Source organism: Numida meleagris, chromosome 12, assembly GCF_002078875.1.
Source record: "Numida meleagris isolate 19003 breed g44 Domestic line chromosome 12, NumMel1.0, whole genome shotgun sequence".
In the NCBI taxonomy this organism is placed as follows: Eukaryota; Metazoa; Chordata; class Aves; order Galliformes; family Numididae; genus Numida; species Numida meleagris.
This window is the reverse complement of record NC_034420.1, coordinates 2,420,656-2,439,141: the sequence shown is the minus strand read 5'-3', so window position 1 is coordinate 2,439,141 and position 18,486 is coordinate 2,420,656. Positions and strand designations below refer to the sequence as shown.

The window sequence follows — 18,486 nt, the reverse complement described above, 5'->3', positions numbered from 1 at the left end:
GGGAAGGGAAGGGAAGGGAAGGGAAGGGAAGGGAAGGGAAGGGGGAGCACCTGCTAAGCACCAGGAGGGCACTGTGCGAGCAACACAACACAAGGGATGCAGCAAGGGCTGTCCCCACCCCCTGCCACCTGCATTGCACTGCACTGCAGAGCTCGAGGGCACACAAAGTATGAGTTGCAGAGGTGCTGGCATCACACTAAGGCTGTAAACCACCATCTTTCTTTAAAGCAAAGTTCACTTGAATCAACTTGATAAAATTGATGCTGAAAAGTGTTGGTCGTGAGCAGCATTTGGGCTGCACAAAAGCAGGTGCAAGGTGGCTCTTCTTGTGCAAACCTGAAAGTCAGGGGGCTACAACGTGTATTTGCAGAAAGTCCCATGCCAGTGCCAGAACAATTCCTCTGCTTCTGCTGATGGGACACTGCCACCGAGCACTCCCAGCTTGCAAGGAGGCAGGTCCATGGCCTGCACTGAGCCATGCTGGCCATCAGCTTTAATTAAGAGCACATATATCATGTGATCACTAAATCTGACCTTTCAATCCGACAAGAAAGGCACCTATCATTCCATCTGCCAAGTATATGCAGAGAAATATTCAGGCTTATCTCCCCAGACTATCAGTAACACCCATGCCACTGTGCCCCTCTATGGAAATACACCATTCCTGGGGCTGTTTATTCTCATGTCCATGCCTGTATGTAAAGAAAACCTCTAACAAAACCATGCTCCATGGGTACCCCATGTAATCTCTTCACATGGATTGCCTTTGTGTCACATTTATTGCCCATTCTTTGCTGGGAAGATTTTTACATGGGATCTGAAGTTTAAAAGAAGACAGATGACAAGCTGTGATCGCAAGGAGGAGAGGCTCACCATATGGAAATAGAAAGCCCTGGCTCCCTCCTTTATTCCTCCTCCCCCCCTCCCCTGCAGAGTTTCTCTACTTCACATGGTGCTATGGGGATTTGAAGATCAGAATACAAATTAAATTATTAAACGAGGAACAAAAAAACTCAGGCCTTTCCTCTCCATCCTTCCAAGTGATCAGTAATTATAAATCAAAGTAGGGAAAACAACCCTGCTGGAAGCTGGCACTGGGCTACAGCCCAGCTGCCTACAGAAGGACACAGAGCTCAGGCAACACATATGTGCCTTTGCATGCTATGGAGGGTTCTTGTGTGAATAGGGTCTGCAGCTAAGAAATTATTTTAATGGCAGAAACTTATTAATGAGCCTACTTATTTTTGTTGTATCATTTATTACTTACCTATAGGTGTGTCTGGGAAGAGCAGAAGCACCATTCCTCAATCCACTGTACTTCTCCAACATCAGACTCCAAGCCAGGCCCCCACACAGTGTCCTCCAAAACAGTCTGATCCTCTTCAGCACTAAGCACTGTGACCTTCACCTGTGTCAGCCACCACTCCAACCTTCAGCAATCAAAGAGAAAGGAACTAACTCATCTCAGCAGGACAGACCTTGAGATCTTGACCAGTTCAATGACCGCAGCCAGGGCAGTGGGAGTCTTGCAGGCAGCACAGGGAGAAAAGGGCTGTCAGCCCCTCACACCCGCACCATGCTGCTTCCCCTGGAAGCTGCTTGGCACTTGCACTTCTGAAAGACTCAAAGACTCCTTCAGGTGGCAAAGCACAAACTGCAGGTCTCTGCTTTTTAAAAAATTGGCCCCTTTTTTGTTATTGGCTTTTCTAGGCTTGGGTTGAGCCACTGAGCTCGGTAGCCAGACTTACAAAACAAGCACTTGGACCCCTTAATGCAGATCTGGGCTATGGACATCCCATTAAGGCACCCATAGTTGAAAACCAGCTCCTCATAGCCAAAATAAATAGCTGAATCAATGCTACACAGAGTTTAATCTAAACACGTAATGGAGTCTAACCCAGATATACACTGTACTCCATCCACAGGTCCTGGAGATGGCAAACTGAAGCCTGCTTTTATAGTGTGCCAGCTCAGGGACCTGTTCCCAATTTGCAGATTTGGCCTGTTGCATTCTAAAAGATGTTTAATATACTCGATGCCTGTTTGTGTTAATGTTTACCATTGAAGTTTTTCATTATTTGATGTTATATTTGGCCATAGCATTGAAATTCCATTGGACCAACTGAAATCTAGCGTCAAATCAAAGCCAAAGAAGCGTCTTTGCGATAGACCTTCAGTTCCCATCCAGCCACATGTAAAAAAAAATGCTATTGTAGGTGTTTCCTTTGTAGCTTTTCTTCTTTTTGCCAAAGAAATAGCAAACACTTTATTTATTAGCTGGTTTTATGTTTGCAGCTCTGGAAGAGCCGAGCTCTCTGGAGCATTGGGCGAAGCCACCATGGGCTATCAGAGAGGTGCCAGACAGGCACAGGTTCCTCTGGCCAGGGCAGGGGCAGGCAGCGGATGGCTGAGACTCCTGAGACCTCCTCCAGGCTTTGTCATTTGGGACATTGCTTATGGACCTTCGTACGTCCCTGTACGTACCTCTGGGGACAGTGGACCAACTTCTGCTGCTTGCAGCTTGCTTCTTGTCATTGGGATCATGATCAGCCTTCGAAGCCCAAACAGAAACCACTTTCCCACTGTGTCAGACCCCTGGGCTCCCCTAGAGTGGGGAGAGCAGTCGTCGTCCCGAGAAACCCATAGCCTTGATTCACCAAACTACCTAACCACGTGCCTAAAACGAGACAGCTGCACTGGGATTCACTTCACACGAAGCACTTGGAGTAACTTGACCCCGAGGAAGAGGCTGCCCAACCAGGGGGTCTGGCACTCGGCGCTGTGTTCCCCTCTCTGCCTGCCTGCCTCTATTTCTGGTTTTAGGGTGGAAATTTTCCGTGGAAACGCAGCACTGCAGGATGAGGCGCAGATCCCCCAGCACTGCGGGGAGGCACGGATGCTGGGCGGATGCGGAGGTGCTCGGCACTTGCAGACTCAGATCCTGCAAATCATGCACGCGCTCACACGAAGTGCTGGCATGGCTCAGCAAGTGCAGAGTGAAAATAAATGAAGGAGGCCTGCCTAAGTCCAGATGTGTCTGAATTCAAAGGGACTTGGAAAATATGATGGCTTGGACAAAAAAAAAAAAAAAAAAAAAAAAAAAAAAAAAAAAATTGGGAAAGAGCATTTAAACATAAAGCCATGAGGGAAGGCTTGAAAAACAGCCTACAGATATTCTCTCAGCTAGTTAACAGGGGAGCTGGGAGTAACCTATTTCTCAGTTCACCAAAGAAATTGTTTCAAACCGTTTCCCCTCCCCAGCATATTTTCTCCCATTTTCTCATCAGAGTTAGTACTGAGTTTTGTTGTTTCTTTTTTGCAGTGAACTATACATTTTTTTTTTCAGGATGGTGTTTTTCACTACTAAAGATTATAAATTAAATTATCTAAATGTCATCTCAGTACATAAAAGCATTCATTTGACAGCATTAAAATGAAATATTTTGATTAATGAAGAGTTCCCACTCAGTTCCAAACTGGACTCCTTTCTGAAATGGGGAAAAAAATCTCTGCCCGCAAATCTTTGTTAAGCTTTAGCTAAGTGCTGAGACACTAAGAAAAAGATCTGTGGCGTTACACCGAAGCAAATGTTGCATACTTAACATGTAGCAGCAGTTCAGAAAAGCACACTCAACTCTGTATCTAAGAGGCATGCAAGAAGCCTGATATTTGGGGAATATTTGTAAGAATTCCCCACGGTCACAGCCTGCTGGTCAGGGTCAGATGGAGACTTTACCATCTAACCCTTTAGATGGGCTTACTGGACTGGATGGATTTGCTAATTCTGAATACCATCATTTTACTACAGCACTCCTGAACTGATTTATTAAAAGCCCTTCAGACCCTGATGTTATTGAGATGTTATAAGTTACTGGTGCAGAAGTAAGTATAACAACTCTCCTGGCACTAGCAGCACTGGACTACAGTCAGAATGGTTTGCCAGAGCATCCCAAATCAGCCTCCAATCTTTTATTCTTTTGGCTAAAATATACTGAAACAGATGACGAGGTTAACGTCTGCTTTGGGATTTCTCACTGCTGGTTGGCCATGCACCGCAAGAAAATATTTGAAAATATAAGCATTTGCTCCCCTTTGATAAAAAAAAAAAAAAAAATTTGAGAGAGTGCTTAATGAGTTGGGCACACCTGCTAGTTGGACCTTGGTGAGAAGTGCCCTCCTCACCACCACAGCCATCTCCTCCTGACCCAGGTGTCTCTGCACAGCTCTGCGCTGGAGGACTGCTCCTGGTTACCCATGGGCCTTGATGCTGGCCCAGTGTCCGGCCTGTGGCCTGCAGCGGGCCAGCCTGACACAGCACAGGCCCAACGCCATATTCCTTCCTGACTATTTAGCTACAGAAAGACAGCCTGGGATAATGGACTGTCCCCTTTCTGTGAGACTTGGCAAATTGTGCTCGCTGCTCGGTAGGCCGGGGGTCAGCAGACTTCTTTGGTCAAGCCAACAGCCTTGGCCACGATGGTCCCTGCCATACTCTCTCCCATCTCTCTTGGGCAGAAGAGCTTGTCCCACTCAGTCTGGCCTTGATGGGCAAAGAGAACAGGGCCAGCACTTCTTGCAGGTACCAGGCACTGCCGCCTTCTTCCAGCAAAGTAACTCTGCCTTTGGACAGAAAGTGCTTGAAGCAGTTTCCAGATGAAGTCAACAAAAAGGCTTACAGACTCGGATCTTGCCATCACACAGCAACAGCGTGCTACCTGGGCCAGGCTCTTACACATAAGTTGGATTCCTCTCCTGGCTCCACTGACCAAACCCATTTTGCGTTAGCAGAGGACCTAGTCCACATAATGTTAGAGTTTGCTGCAGCTATTCCACTTCAGATCGGCTACAAACCCAGCCTCCAGGCATAGTTGTCACATCTGCCACTTCCAAATAAAACGGGCTCATAGTATCAATGAAATGGCATCAGAGAAAGCTTATAGCAAATGTAATATGTTAAACATTAACCACAGTGCTCACAGTCTAGAAAGGTCTGATAAGCCACGATTAAACTTAATTATAGATTATTTTATATTACCTACTTCCAAGCACTGAGGAAAATTGCTTCCTTTTAACTGCCTTGGCTGGCTTGTTCTGACCACACACATACTGGGGGATATTTTTCCATGATTGATGTATTTGTTTACTGAGCTCCTTGCTCAGATACAGGCCGATTCTCCCTTTAATCAGAGGTGTGAATACCTTAATTGTTGTCAGAGTCCATGTTAGCCTCTTGATTAAAAGCCATCCTCAAGCTTACCAGTAAAGAAATCCATGCAACAGAGCAAACTCCAGTTCTTAGTATAAAGCTCACACCATGCCAAATACATCCCTTATTTTATGGTCGTGTACTTGGCTCACTGGCATTTCATCAAGATGTTTCATACAACAGGCACGTTTTTTCTATTTTTTTTCTTTTACCAAAGACAAGGTGGAAGTTGTTGGGTTTTTGTTTTTTGGGCTTGGTTTTTTTCTTTGCCTTTGCTTAAGGGCAAAAACTTCCATAAACATCAGTTTTCACTCAACTTCATTTGACCGCCTACCCACACTGACTTCTTTGCTATAGCAATATTACCAGTAAAATAAACATGTCCAAATTCAGAAGCACAAACAAGTTCATCGGTGACACTAATGTTGCCTGGCAAATAATTCTCCTTGTTTCTGCAAGGGCTTCAGTTTCTTGCAGATTCAAAGTAAATTCATCTTTAATTTGATGCCTCGGTCTTATTTTTCTTCCCCAATCTCATTAGAGTAAAAATAGCAAGGATATCCATATGATTAAAGACTTCATGTGCAAGAAAGCAATCTGGTCATAGTGCTCCTTAGCTTTATGTACTTCTTTCTATTTGACAACATTAATTTGCCATCTGTCAGCTCAGTTACATAGTTTACTTGCTGCTTGTGGTGTTCACCTCCCCCTTTTTCATCGTCAGCTGTTTTTAATAGTTGGGCCTCCTTGAGTGGGCCATTTATGCAGATTTGAAACAGGAGAAATCCTAAAAACTTGACCATATGGGAAGTCACTTTGTGCTCCCCAGGCTGACAGAGCCACGCACAGTCCGCCAGCCCACCCCTCACACCTCAGCACTCACTTTCAAAGAAATCCCATTTTTTTCATACCTCTGTAGCACCTTCCAGGTGGGACTCCATAGCATCACACAATGCATGCAAATAGCACAGTTGTGCTCTCCTGGGCAGTTCTGCTGAAGTCAGCTGAATTGTACAAGACTTGCTGGCAGCTAAATTTAGCCCCAGACCTGTGAGCAAATAAATGAATGGATGAGATTTTAGAAACCACACAAGAATGGCCAGGCAACTGCTAGCACTATCCTCTGCCACCAAGATATGCCATGTGTACTACAGCCATGCATAATGCTGACATTTACCTCACATAGACATGAGCTGAAAAGTTCCATAACTGATTTTTTCAGTCTTTTGTGAAAATTGTCCAAATTCCTCAGAATGTTTATTTTTCATCTATAAGCCTTAATTAAAAAAACAAAACAAAAACTGGGAGATGGTCAGGAGAACAGGGAGGTGATGCTGTACTACCAAAACACAGTGTGTTTTGGAAAGGAATGAGCACAACCACTTCCCAACTTCCATTTGCCATCTGGCATCCAATCCCATGGCAGAATAAAAGCAGGCTCTCACCTGGTAAACCCAATATTATCCCCCAAAACTCTGACATTTTCAGAATCATCTGTCACTGTTACTACTTTATCATTATTACTGTTCATTCCATGTATGCTGCTTCTGAAAACACTATCTTTGTATAACACTTTTCAAGTGATCTTGCAAATATTTAAGCCTGACTATAAAGTTCTGTTATTAAAATCACGTGTAATATCTTCTGTCTTCCAAAACCCATTGCAGAGAGTGCAGTGCAGTAGTCAGTGACTCAGCCCCTGTGTGAACAAACCTATTTCCTTGCTGGTGAAGCTGAGAAAGTAAAAACTGCACAGGCTTCCTTTTCCTGGAAATGCCCCCTGTTTTTTGGCATTTAGAGCAGCATCTCTGAGGCATTTGGAGTGTGACCTGAAGGGGAAGCAGGGACTGGCTCTCAGCCTGGAGGTGTTCAAGAAACATTTAGATGTTGTACTAAGAGACGTGGTTTAGTGGGGAAATATTGGTGGTAGGTGGATGGTCAGACTGGATGATCTTGGATCTCTTTTCCAACCTTGGTGATTCTATGATTCCACCAATAGAGGCATCTATCCAGATCCCAAACACTGAAGTCTCCATAAGTCATCTCTACTGTTAAGTATGATACTTACGAAAAGAAATACTTTAGCTTAAATAGTCTGAAATTCTAGTAATATATCTGAAAATACAGCGAAGACAATTCTGTCCAATTTTTGCATATCATTTTTCTGCCAGTTGAAGAGCTTTGGGCTATAAAAATGCACTGAAATGATAAGGTAACCTTTGCTCCTCAGTAACTGATTGCTGCTTAATTTATAGCGGAAAAATTGGACTATGAACAGCTAGTGCCCTGGCCAAGGGTCACCACTGAAGGCGAGCACCTAGGCTGTGGAGCACTGTCCTTTGCTCTTCCTTCCCCCCTTAAGTGTGCATTAGGAAGTGTACTTAAAAGAGTTTTCATCCTAAGGAGTAGCTGAATTCATAGAATCATAGAATCATAGAATGGCTTGGGTTGAAAAGGACCTCAAAGATCATCGAGTCTCAACCCCCCTGCCAAGTGCAGGGTCGCCAACCACTAGACCAGGCTGCACAGAGCCACATCCAGTCTGGCCTTGAATGCTTCCAGGGACGGGGCATCCACAACCTCCCTGGGCAACCTGTTCCAGTGCATCACCACCCTCTGTGTGAATTACTGCAGATAGGTGAACTAAGGGTTCATAGCAACACAAAAATTCATCAGTTCAAACAACAAGGGCCCCAGTAACCCACCACATGGGCTCTGCAACATCAGTAGAGGATTTCTGAACTGAGACAGAATATGACTTTGATAGTTTTGATCCATGCTCCAGGTGGAAAAGCAGCTGGCACGGGGCAGGTCCTATTTTAAGGAATCCAGAAGACTGCTGGTGGTGATGGGGACAGAAGGGTGATTCCAGAAGAGCTGGTCAGCGGGCTCATTGCAGGCAAGAAGCCAGGCATGCAGGCTGAAAACACTTTCTACTGTGATTACCATGTCCAGAAAAGAAAACATGAAAGTAACTTCCTCACTCTAACCCTGTTATAACCAGCCCTGAGAAGATCACCCCAGTAAAGGGAAGTCCGACTGTGAGGCAGAGCCAAAGTAATACCTCCAGCATTGCTTCCCTGATGGGAGCGTGGCCAGATGTGTGCCTGCCTCTGGGCTAGAGCCGCCTTGTAATTTGTAACAGTCTCCAGGCTGCTCTAATTTACGTTGGGGGCCAATGCATGGCTCACTTCAGACAGAGTTCAAAGACTGCCCGGACACAAGCAGCCCCGAGCTGCTCTGCACGCGGTCTGCCCGCAGCCTGCACCACTCAGCAGCTGGCATGGGGCAGCAGGAGATCCACATCCCAGCCCAGGGCCACCTGGTTCCAGCAGGGCTGGCGATGGGCTGGCTGCTCTCATGAGGCACCAAGTGGCCCCTCCAAGCTCCTCCAGGTCTCCAAGGAGCACTGCTTTGCTTTTGCACAGATTTCCAGAATGGGTTGGATTCCGACGTCCAAATATGTAGTATTGCCTCTTGGGGCTGTAAGTTAGGCTCTGCTGGCTGAACCCTGGTGTAGGAAACATGCTGGCAAAGATGACACAAGCCATAATGGCCAAACAAACCCATCAATGCTTTGACCGGAACGACAACAGCAGAAAAAAAACAGGACATTGATACAATGCTGCTGGCAGAACTTGGCAAAAAAAACTACTTAAGAAAGCAGAGCCTGTCACATTTACAACAAGGCCTGACAGCTTTTGGGGCTCGCTGTCTTCAAAGGGGCTGGACTTGGTTTAGAAGCTCAGTAATTTGCACTGGGTTCAGGGAACCAGCCGGTCCTCCTCCTCTCTGGGAAGACTCATTAGCTACAGGGAAACTCAGTGTGAATGGGAGGTGTGTGTGGGGTATGGGTAATTACACAAGCACCTTAGAAATAAATCATGACCCTACTGTTGATATGACTGGAAACCTGGAACTGATCCTCATTTTAGCCTGGGAGAAGTTCTTCAGCAACACTCTATAAACTACAAAGAGAAGAAAAGGAAATTGACTTTAAAAACAACATTTTAATAATGCTAAGGTGTTGACAAAAATCTCAGGGAGAAAAGGAGCTCCGCACCGGGACGGGACGGCTGCGGGGAAGGGCTGCGGCATCTGCCCATGGCATTGCCTGGGCCAGCGTTTTGTTAGCGCAGTGACGCTTTGTGTCCCTGGGGAGGGTGCTGGGGTGGAAAACAGGCTGCAGGAATCTGTAAGTTGGAATTGGTGATAAAACGCTGCGTCCCAGCGGGAGCAATGGCAGAAGCAAGACAGCCCTCACCCAGACGGGGAAGCCACGATGCACCGCAGCATCGCGAGACATGAAATAGGATTTCAGAGCCGCCGTACTTCTGAACAGGAAATCCCAGATGGATGAGGGGTATGTGCTCCCGAAGCATGTGTGCTGTTAGCCCCACATGCCTGAGATGGAAACTGGAGCGCAAACTGCAAATCTACTGTCTAGCACATCGACCTCGAGTCTGTAATATCCCAGCTGCGCTAGCCTTGTGCTGTGTGCAGCTAAATGCATGCACGCTGCGACTGCTTACCCCAGAGACATGAAAGCCAGGCTGCTGGTCACACCAAAATACACTCCAAGTCCTCCTCCTCAGGTTCAGCAGACCACCTGACATTCAGACATCCTGCAGAGATACAGCAGTGCCATGTCAGTGCTGACAGGTACACAGTGATGCTGGTGGAAAGGATGGACATGTGACATTCTCCTGGTCATACCAGCAAAATTCAGAGCCGAGGTTCAGGATGCTCTTCTGGAAGCTGGTTAGACCAATTTAATGTCTACAGAATACAACTGTGGGAGTTGTGCTTTCTTGAACATCTCAGGTATTTCTAGGCCTCTGTTCTCTTCCCTTAAACTGGGATAATAGTTTTTGACTTTTTGGTCAAGACTGCCTCCTACACTGAAGACATACTATGTCCCAGACAGCAGGTCTGTAACATTTGCTAAAGCCAAGCTGACAGTAATGTCATAAAAATCATATTGATTCTGTGTCAGAATATGACACAGAGTGCTCACATTGATGATGTACTCTCCTGCAGCAATGCATTCCACTAGATACAAACCACGAGGGAAAGGCACTGGAATCCCTAAGTGAAAAGCTGCGTAATGCAATAAAAAAGGCCACAGAAAAAATCACAAGAACACAGTGGCCCAGATTCTCCAGTGATGCACCCTGCTACCTCTTGATTGATTTTGATAAAATTACGCTGTTTCCAGGCAGTTGAGAGTCTCCCTCTGGTCCATGGATGAAGCGACGTTTTTAGTGGAACACAGTAACTCAGTCATTTCCCAAAGACCAGCTGCAGGGCTGACCACGCTGAGGAGAGGCTGGGCAGCGACAGCTCCAGGTAGCCTCTTCACCATTTGTCATGTCAGTCATGCCTAGCTGGCTTAAAGGAATTAGTTTTCCATTTAATTTGGGAAGTTTTCCCAGAAAGTCTCGACTCCTGAATAAGAGTTGCTCAGAATATACTCCATCACCTCTGGCCACCTGTCAGTGAGCTGAGTCATTCCTCCTGTGCACATCAGCCCGGTGGCTGCTGTCGTGGACACTTGTCTGGATTTACCCGCAGCCAGCCCCAAGCTCAGCCTGCCAGGAGCCAAACTGGCTCAGGGTCTTCTGCAGGTATCTGCTCACTAGTACGACACCATACATTTTCTTGGCATCAGACTCCTTAAACATTGGGATAACAGGTATTTATGAGATGGCACTGCTATCATTCAAAGTAGAAATCACTGCAGAGGTACAAAGGAGCTACATCTATCATATCTTGGTCATGCCCTGCTATAGCAACCTGCTGCAAGGGCACTAAAAACCTGAAATACCATAATCCCAGGGACCTCCCTGACCTTAACGCAGGCTGCCTTTCTGGGTCCCCTGCCCCTGGGGTACTGCTGGGACTGCAGGAGAGCAGGGAGCAATACCAGCAGCAAACCCAGCACCGCTGCCACGCTTTGCTCCTTGCTGTCTGACTTCCCTCCACGCTTCTTCCTCTCAGCTTTCCTTTTGAAGTTTCCTTTGCATTGTGGTTGGTTCTCAGATGCACCATAAAAATCCGCGTGTTGGGAATACTGTGGTTAAGACATGGGAATGCAAACATTGTGAAATAACTTGGGTTTTGTTTTTCTTCTCCTTCCCCCTTTTTTTCCCTTCTATAAACTAGCTTTTCCACTTCTTCAGTGTGTTGGCACTTAGAACTTGTTTGGCCCGTTAACAGAAACAAGGACTGAGAGGGTCACATAAATGGTCTGTTTTGGAAAAGGAGTGGAAGTCTGCTGTGAGCTCTCAGCCAGGACTCAAGCAGGTAACTCCCAGTGCATGGCTGGTGCATCTCAGCCCCCAGCTGCTGGAGACTCGGGTGCCTGTGACTCATGGACCTGTGTCCCCAGCCCAGCAGCCCCCATGCCTGTCCCCCAGCCTCTTGCCCAGCAGCCTGCCTGCACTCGGCCCTCACCTCTCCTCCGGCCTTCTGTCCTCTCCAGGGCCATCCTATGCCACTTCCATCCCCAGCTTTCAACCGACAACCGTTAGCTCTTAATGCTGTGCTCAGTCCTACTCTCCAAGGTCAATACCCCACACAGCCATCATGTTGAGCCTCAAACCACCCCACTCTTCATCCTGAAGACTTCTGGTAGACTGAGCAAGCTCACCATGCTGGACTCATGGTAGCAAGACCTTCAGCAGCAGTGTTCTCTGTGCTTTTTAAAAAAATATATTTTCATGGCAACAGGGGTTGGGTATTTTTCAGTGGTTCTTACAGGTCTTTTCTCCACCACATCACAGCCCAATGTGCTCCTTAAAGAAAATATTGTTTGTATTAAAAGATGAACAGACAAAAACCATTTTCCTAAGAGCGCGGTGTTCTGCCACGGGCTCCCATGATCACATCTTCACCTCAGCACACCACCACCTCACCTGCCTGTATCTTCATATACACTGAGGAAGAGAAATGGGAAGAGATCTCATCCTACCACCAGGAGAGATCAGACATGGGGAGGCTGAAGGGCATCAGGAAGGCCTTGCAGGCTCCCAGAGTCTCAGCAGCTTCCCAGGAAACAGCCTTTCTCTAAAATGGAGTTTTGTTTTTCAGTTTTTTCATAAAGAAAACATTTTCATTGTTTTTCAGAACATGTTATCATTAGAAAAGATACATTAAAAAAAAAAAAACCCTCACATTTTTCACAATCTGGACCTGTATCGCCTGAATGAGTTGGTTTGGCTGTACTGCGTTGTTCTTCATTTTTTCACTCTTCATCAAGACTTCGGAGACGCCTGCATAGAGCATGCTTCCAATGGGCTTTGGACACTGATGTCTATTCCAAAACACTTCTAGAATATAAAAGAACATGAGGCTGATTTGAGCTCCCCGTCTCTGGCCTATCTGCTGAAGTGTCTGCTGAAGTGCTGTTGTAGGCAGATCATAATTAATAATTAGTGTTATTTATAGTGGGGCCTGCAGAACAGAATTGAAAGTGTCATCAGATTTTACATCCAAAATATTGTCTAAGTTAGTGCTTTCTAATTCCCAGGCATTGCTGTGGGAAGATACAATTGCACATGTAAATACTTTCCCATGCCTCCTCACCATGTGCATATTTCGCATGTGTAAAGCATATGGGAATGTACGTAGGGCCTCGTTGGAAATGTAGTGTGTGTGTAAATTGTTGCTTGTCTACATCTGTGTATCTAATTGCATGTGAAAATCACTACTTTAGTTGCATCAATGAAATACAACTTTTTGAAAATATAGCCTGCATGTGTTTCTCATTCATTTTAGTGAGGCACAAGATGATCCAGTTGAAAAACAGTAGCTAAGACCAGATGTTCTTCTGTTCCTCCAGCGTGAGAGAAGCAGCTCAGCCTTAAGCAACTCAACGCGGCTCGGTTTAGGATGCTTGCACTACCATGGGAGAGAAAGCTCATCTGCTTTGGAGGCCTCCCTTTCCAAAGACCCAGACCTTTCATGGGCAGAAATTCACCAGTAATTGAGAATCCAGCACCAAGTGGTCCCCAAGTGCTGGTGAGCAGTGGATAGAAGTGCTGTTGTGTGGCCATTTGGAGGGTTCTGAGGCAGCCATGGGACTCTCCTGGGCACTGGCCATCCCAATGGGACACATGGCAGAGATTTAATGTAATATATGATGGGACGGCTAAGTTACCCAGCTTTGCCAAAACGTCATTTTTAAACTATGTGCCTAATTTCTAAACAATTGCGTTTTAAGGATTTTAATAACTCCTTGAATTTTTCCAGAGCACTGCTGCTGCTGTGGTCATATTTCCAAATTCAATGTGCCTCTTACTCCTCCACTTAAAACATTCACTTTTCATTTAAACCTGCAGGAAAAACAAAATCTGGATTACTTTCAAATTATTGGCCAAACTCAAAGAGACATCCCAGCCCTTTATGGGGTGCAGATAAAAGAGCTTACGGCCCCTGCTCTGCCAGGAAAAATGTTCACATTCTGTGAAAAACATTAAGAAATCAAATGAAGAGCTTATTAAACTTTTAGATGCAAGAATTTGCAAATTGGACAGCAATGCATGCATATGTCAGACCCTTGAGATGAGATGGTGCCCGTCATAAACTGCTGCTGGATGTGTAAATAAGACTCACTGTTCTCTTCCACAACCGTCGTGTATTGAAGTAGGAGCTCGGGCTGAAAGCACTCTTTGTGAGGATCAGCTCCAAAGATTTATGTGGAAGAATCTTTTCTTTATTTACCAGTTTGCCAAGACTGACAAAGTATTCGATACCTAGGAGCCTCCAGCCTGAGAGCCTGGCTTCTAAGAGCTTTTGTCAACGATTGTACCTGCTTTGCTATTTATTTTGCAGTACCCCAACATGCAAGTGCCCTCTTGTCCCACTGACAAAGGACCTAAAATGAAAGCAATCTGCTCCATGCTCTCTTCCCTTCCACTTCTTCCAAAAGCCTCAAACAAAAACTGCTGAAGATGGCTTTGATCCTTCAAATGCTTTAATCTAGGACATACGAACCTAATCCTCAACTTCTTGAAGAAGTATTAGTTATTCTAATCGTTACTCTAAAGTATTAGTTACTCTTCTGAAGAGAGGTGTTTTATTTGGCAGAGGTGCTCGCTAGACGTTGCAGGTGTTGGAAGGGTAGTTGTACCCGAGGGAGTGATGACTATTAAAAAATGCTCCTTCTCACCCATCAGCTCGGTTAGGTTACTTGCATGACTAACCGTAGGCTGCGTGGGGAAGACAAGAAGTCTCTATGATGATCAGCCCGATGGACCTTTGTTGCTGCTCTTAACAAACACATAAGAAGCTTTGACTTGCAGAGCCCATTCTGAGTTTGCAGAGTTAGCAGCCACAAAAAACTTTCCACTTTTTATTAGTAAACTTGCTGCATTTGATCTGTAAATTGAAATACAACAATGTCTCCATTTATAAACTCAAATATGTGAGCAGGGCTGCTGCAAATAAGGGTGTGCATGACCCCAGGTTTACATCCAAGGATGCTGCAGACATCTGCCAAGTTACACTGGGAGCTGGGTGAGAAAAGCAGTTGGTATTTTCTCCTTGATCACACAAATACAATATGTGCACAGCTAGAAGGCATTAAAAATAAAACAAAAAATACTCAACTATTTGTAAGCCTTTCTAAACGATCATATTAAATACAGGTCAGGGGTAAAGATTTCCATGATAGTTCACATTATTTGTAGTCAACGATAGATGCATGGGTAAGAGTTTATTTGACAGATGGAGAGACCACCTATCATGGAACATGCTCCTTATGATACTACATGCTTTATTTTTCCTTTCTCCTAGCAAGATCATATCCAGCTTACCGATAAATTCTGTTCCAAATAGAACTTCCACAGAACACGTGAAACATCTGGAAACCTCATCTGGGTTTTTATGGATATACTGAATCTTGCCTAGCACTGAGGCAGTGAGACTATGAATAGTTAAGATATTAAAATGTTTGATTCAGACCAAAGAGGATCTCAACTACTCCATGACCACATGGTATAAACCGTAAAAAATCACAGGCCAATCTGCTCCGTTCACATCTAATTCATGAATTTGTAGACTCATTTTTGCTTTTCTTCTCAAGGTTGTCCCACATCCTGAAGTCTGAGGCCTGTGCTCTCCACACTGGCTTGGAAAGCAAGGAGTGAGTGTGCTTTTGCCCAAAGCAACTCTGGTAAGAGATCTTACTTGATATCACTGTGTGACCTCTTTAGAGTCTAAAGGCATCCTTGGAAGCACAGATAAGATCTCAAAGCACCTTTCAACTTCAGGCAGCAGTATTTTAGACAGATGCCTGGTTACTCTCCCTTATCTCCTGTTCAAGAAAAATAGCAAGTTGATCCAACCAAGGAGGGTGGATGAAGGACAGCATCCATATGAGTATTCCCTGTTGAGCTTCCATGATTCCACATCTCATCTGAGCGGAAAAGAGATTTGTTTTGCCATGCCTGTATTTTCCTAGATTTACATGGCAGTTTACATGACCAAAAATTATCTTTAAATGTCCTGGAACATTTTTCATTTGCTGTGCATGAGTCAGCCCTACAACAATGAATAAATGATGAGAAAAAAACACATTAAAAGTCAGATTTCTTTGGATGTCCACCTGGCTGACTTGATCTCTAGTGCTCTGAATGATGGAGTGCAAACCTGATGATGCCATGTGCATCAAGACAGCGCATTAATTTATTTCAGAGCAACTTCCTAAGACTCAGCTGCCTTCAACCAAGCATCAAGAAAGCTCTGGCAGAATGGTGGTTGGAGTCTCCCTGCACTCATTCAGAACATGTTATTGCTGGTGTGGGAAGCAAATACAGCCGACCAGTAATGCCTGCTTCCAAAGAAAACACTCACTTTACTGTATCTGGTGCTTTAAAATGTACGAAAATAAATTATTTATTATCATGACTTTTGGGCTGAACCTATTTATATGGGCTTGCATCTGTCTGATCTGAAGACTGAGTCACTGACTGACAGACACCCTGTTGGCTGGTCCAGTTACTTACATTATGTCCATACCGTTCCAACAGCTTAAATAAAAATAGCAAGCTTGAAACTTCTCCTCTGTTGGCATTTCTTCATAGAGACGGGGTGTTGCTTAAAGAAACATCAAATCACTCTTAAAAGAGGTCAGATCTGCAGGGTGAAATGGTAGAATTAATGGTGAGACTCACTGGCTGCATATTTCCAGCACAGCTTTAGACCCCTGAGCAGCTGCACTGGATGCCAACCTAATGGGCAAACTGGTTTGGACGATGTGTGAACTGCTTCAGAGCATCCCTCCAACTATCACTCAATAGAATTAAAAATCTGTTAAAGCCCAAAGCTCGCAGCCACTTCCACGCCTGGCAGCCAGGGCCAAACACAAAGGCAGCATTTCCACGGAAACCAAATTAGTTCATTCTCCTTCTTCATTTCCATCAGCAACGTTTCTTGAAAAAATCTGGTGCCTATACAGATCCGCAGCTGGGAGGTAAGAAATGCTACCCAGGGCCTGGATGGGCAGGAAGGCGTAACATGCCTGGGGAAGCTGGTAAAATGCTGGCCTCCCTCCTCATTTGCTGGATTTGGTAGGAACAGAAGAGGGCTGACAGCATCTGCTGTGTCCCAGAAATGTGCAAAAAGTCATGGCACAACTGGCAGAGAGCATTTCCACTAAGCCTATGTCCCAAAGTGGCTTTTCTGGGGTATGCAGTAGCCATAAATGCTGCCAAATCCTACAGGAGCATGTAAGCAAGAAAAGCCTCAGATATTTTGAAGGTCAGAGGCAATGCTGCCATTGCAGTGGGGAGGTATGGCATTATAAGAGGCATTTTCCATCTCACAGCCTCTTTCTGGAGACATAAATACATATATTAATGATACCATGATAAGAAACAGATAACTCTAGGGCTCTAGGCAGCCTTCTACCTCTCTCAACACTGTGAATGCTGCAATTCCTTACCTGGCACATCCTACTGATACCTACTTTCTAATACTTTAAGACCACAAGGAATTAACCACACTTATTAATGTTGTAATACAAATCTGAGCATCTGTCAGCCAGGAACAGAGGAAAAAAAAACAAGACACAGTCATGTCCCACTTATATTAATTTGAATGGTATGGTATTTTCATGCCAAACACTCTGATCAGGATTTGGAGCCCACCATTTTGGGTAGAGGAAAACACAGATCCTCCGTTGCAAGCTGCAGAGGCACTGATATGTGATCTTTGTAGGACTATTCCAACTGAACTGTTCTATTCTAAAGTCTAAACCATTGCATACTTGGTATCAAGATGTACTCACAGCCTCAGCAAGCATATTAGACGGCCCACAACAAACAGCACAACTTGCCTTTTGTCCAAGGGGAACCCTTAATGCAGTGAGTACACCCGCTTGTGGGTGACACCTGCATGAGATCTGACAGATTTTTTTCCATCTGAAGATGGTAATCATTCTTATGTAACTGTGACAGGTGTCGAATCACATTTTCTCCCTTTATCTCCCAGATCACTTTGTTTTCAAAAAGAGGAAGCAATGTGGTATGGTCTGGTTTTGCGTGGCTGAGGAGAACCGGCAGTGATGAGGAGGATCTCCTGCTCACCACACACACCTTGCAGCTATGGCCAACATCTAAGTGAAGCACAATATTCTCCACTTGCTCTGTGCTTGCAAGCATGGAAGACTATGAGTAGGATGTGTGTTTGTGGTTGAGGAGGTATGCAAGCTATGCTCTGTGTGGATGGAATACGCCTGGTGCTGAAAGCTGTGGGATGGAAGAATGAATGTAGTTGTATCGGGAGAAGGAGGAATGCTTACAGTATTTTGTGTCCTCAAATGTGGATTAGCTTGGACAGGGATGTAAGGTGGGAAAGACGTATCCTGAACACCTGTTTCTACATCTGTATTTTTTTTCCTCGTTTTGGAGACAGCATGCCTTGCTCCACACTCCCTGTCCTCATTCTGCACTCAGGTCCTTTCCATTTCATGCAAAAAGTTTCTGCTCTCATGAAAGTCATGCTTCTAAGTGGGGAGAGGCTGAGAGGGGTGCGGTGCTTGTGTGGAGGCAGTGGGGCTGCAGGGCCCCACACACATCTCCCTGCAGATGGGCTGGGAAAGTAGGGAGCAGAGCAATGTCTGCTGGGACCAGGCAGGGAGCACCCCGGTCTGTGAACCTTCCTCACTCGTGGTGTTTCCTGCTGCTTTCCTCCCACAGCTCAAGCTCAAGCCAAGGTCTTCAGCACACACTCTTTGGGGAATGGGATTACGGTAGCCTCTTTCTCAAAGTCCCGTG

The 18,486-nt window shown here is 45.3% G+C and overlaps 1 long non-coding RNA gene across 27 annotated transcripts in view; it reads right to left on the bottom strand.

Annotated features, from left to right (window-relative positions):
- The window catches only part of LOC110405223, a 159,239-nt gene continuing 140,759 nt past the window's right edge, over nucleotides 7–18,486 (bottom strand). For 20 of the 27 annotated variants that reach the window (XR_002442735.1, XR_002442734.1, XR_002442730.1 and 17 more), the window contains 5 exons: nucleotides 16,216–16,345; nucleotides 12,383–12,537; nucleotides 9,739–9,831; nucleotides 6,118–6,254; nucleotides 7–1,430 (listed from right to left, as the gene is read on the bottom strand). This is a non-coding gene — a long non-coding RNA (uncharacterized LOC110405223). Of the gene's footprint in view, nucleotides 1,431–6,117; nucleotides 9,175–9,738; nucleotides 9,832–12,382; nucleotides 12,538–16,215; nucleotides 16,346–18,486 lie in introns of all 27 variants that reach the window. The other 7 variants (XR_002442737.1, XR_002442745.1, XR_002442754.1 and 4 more) reach the window with 7 other exon arrangements.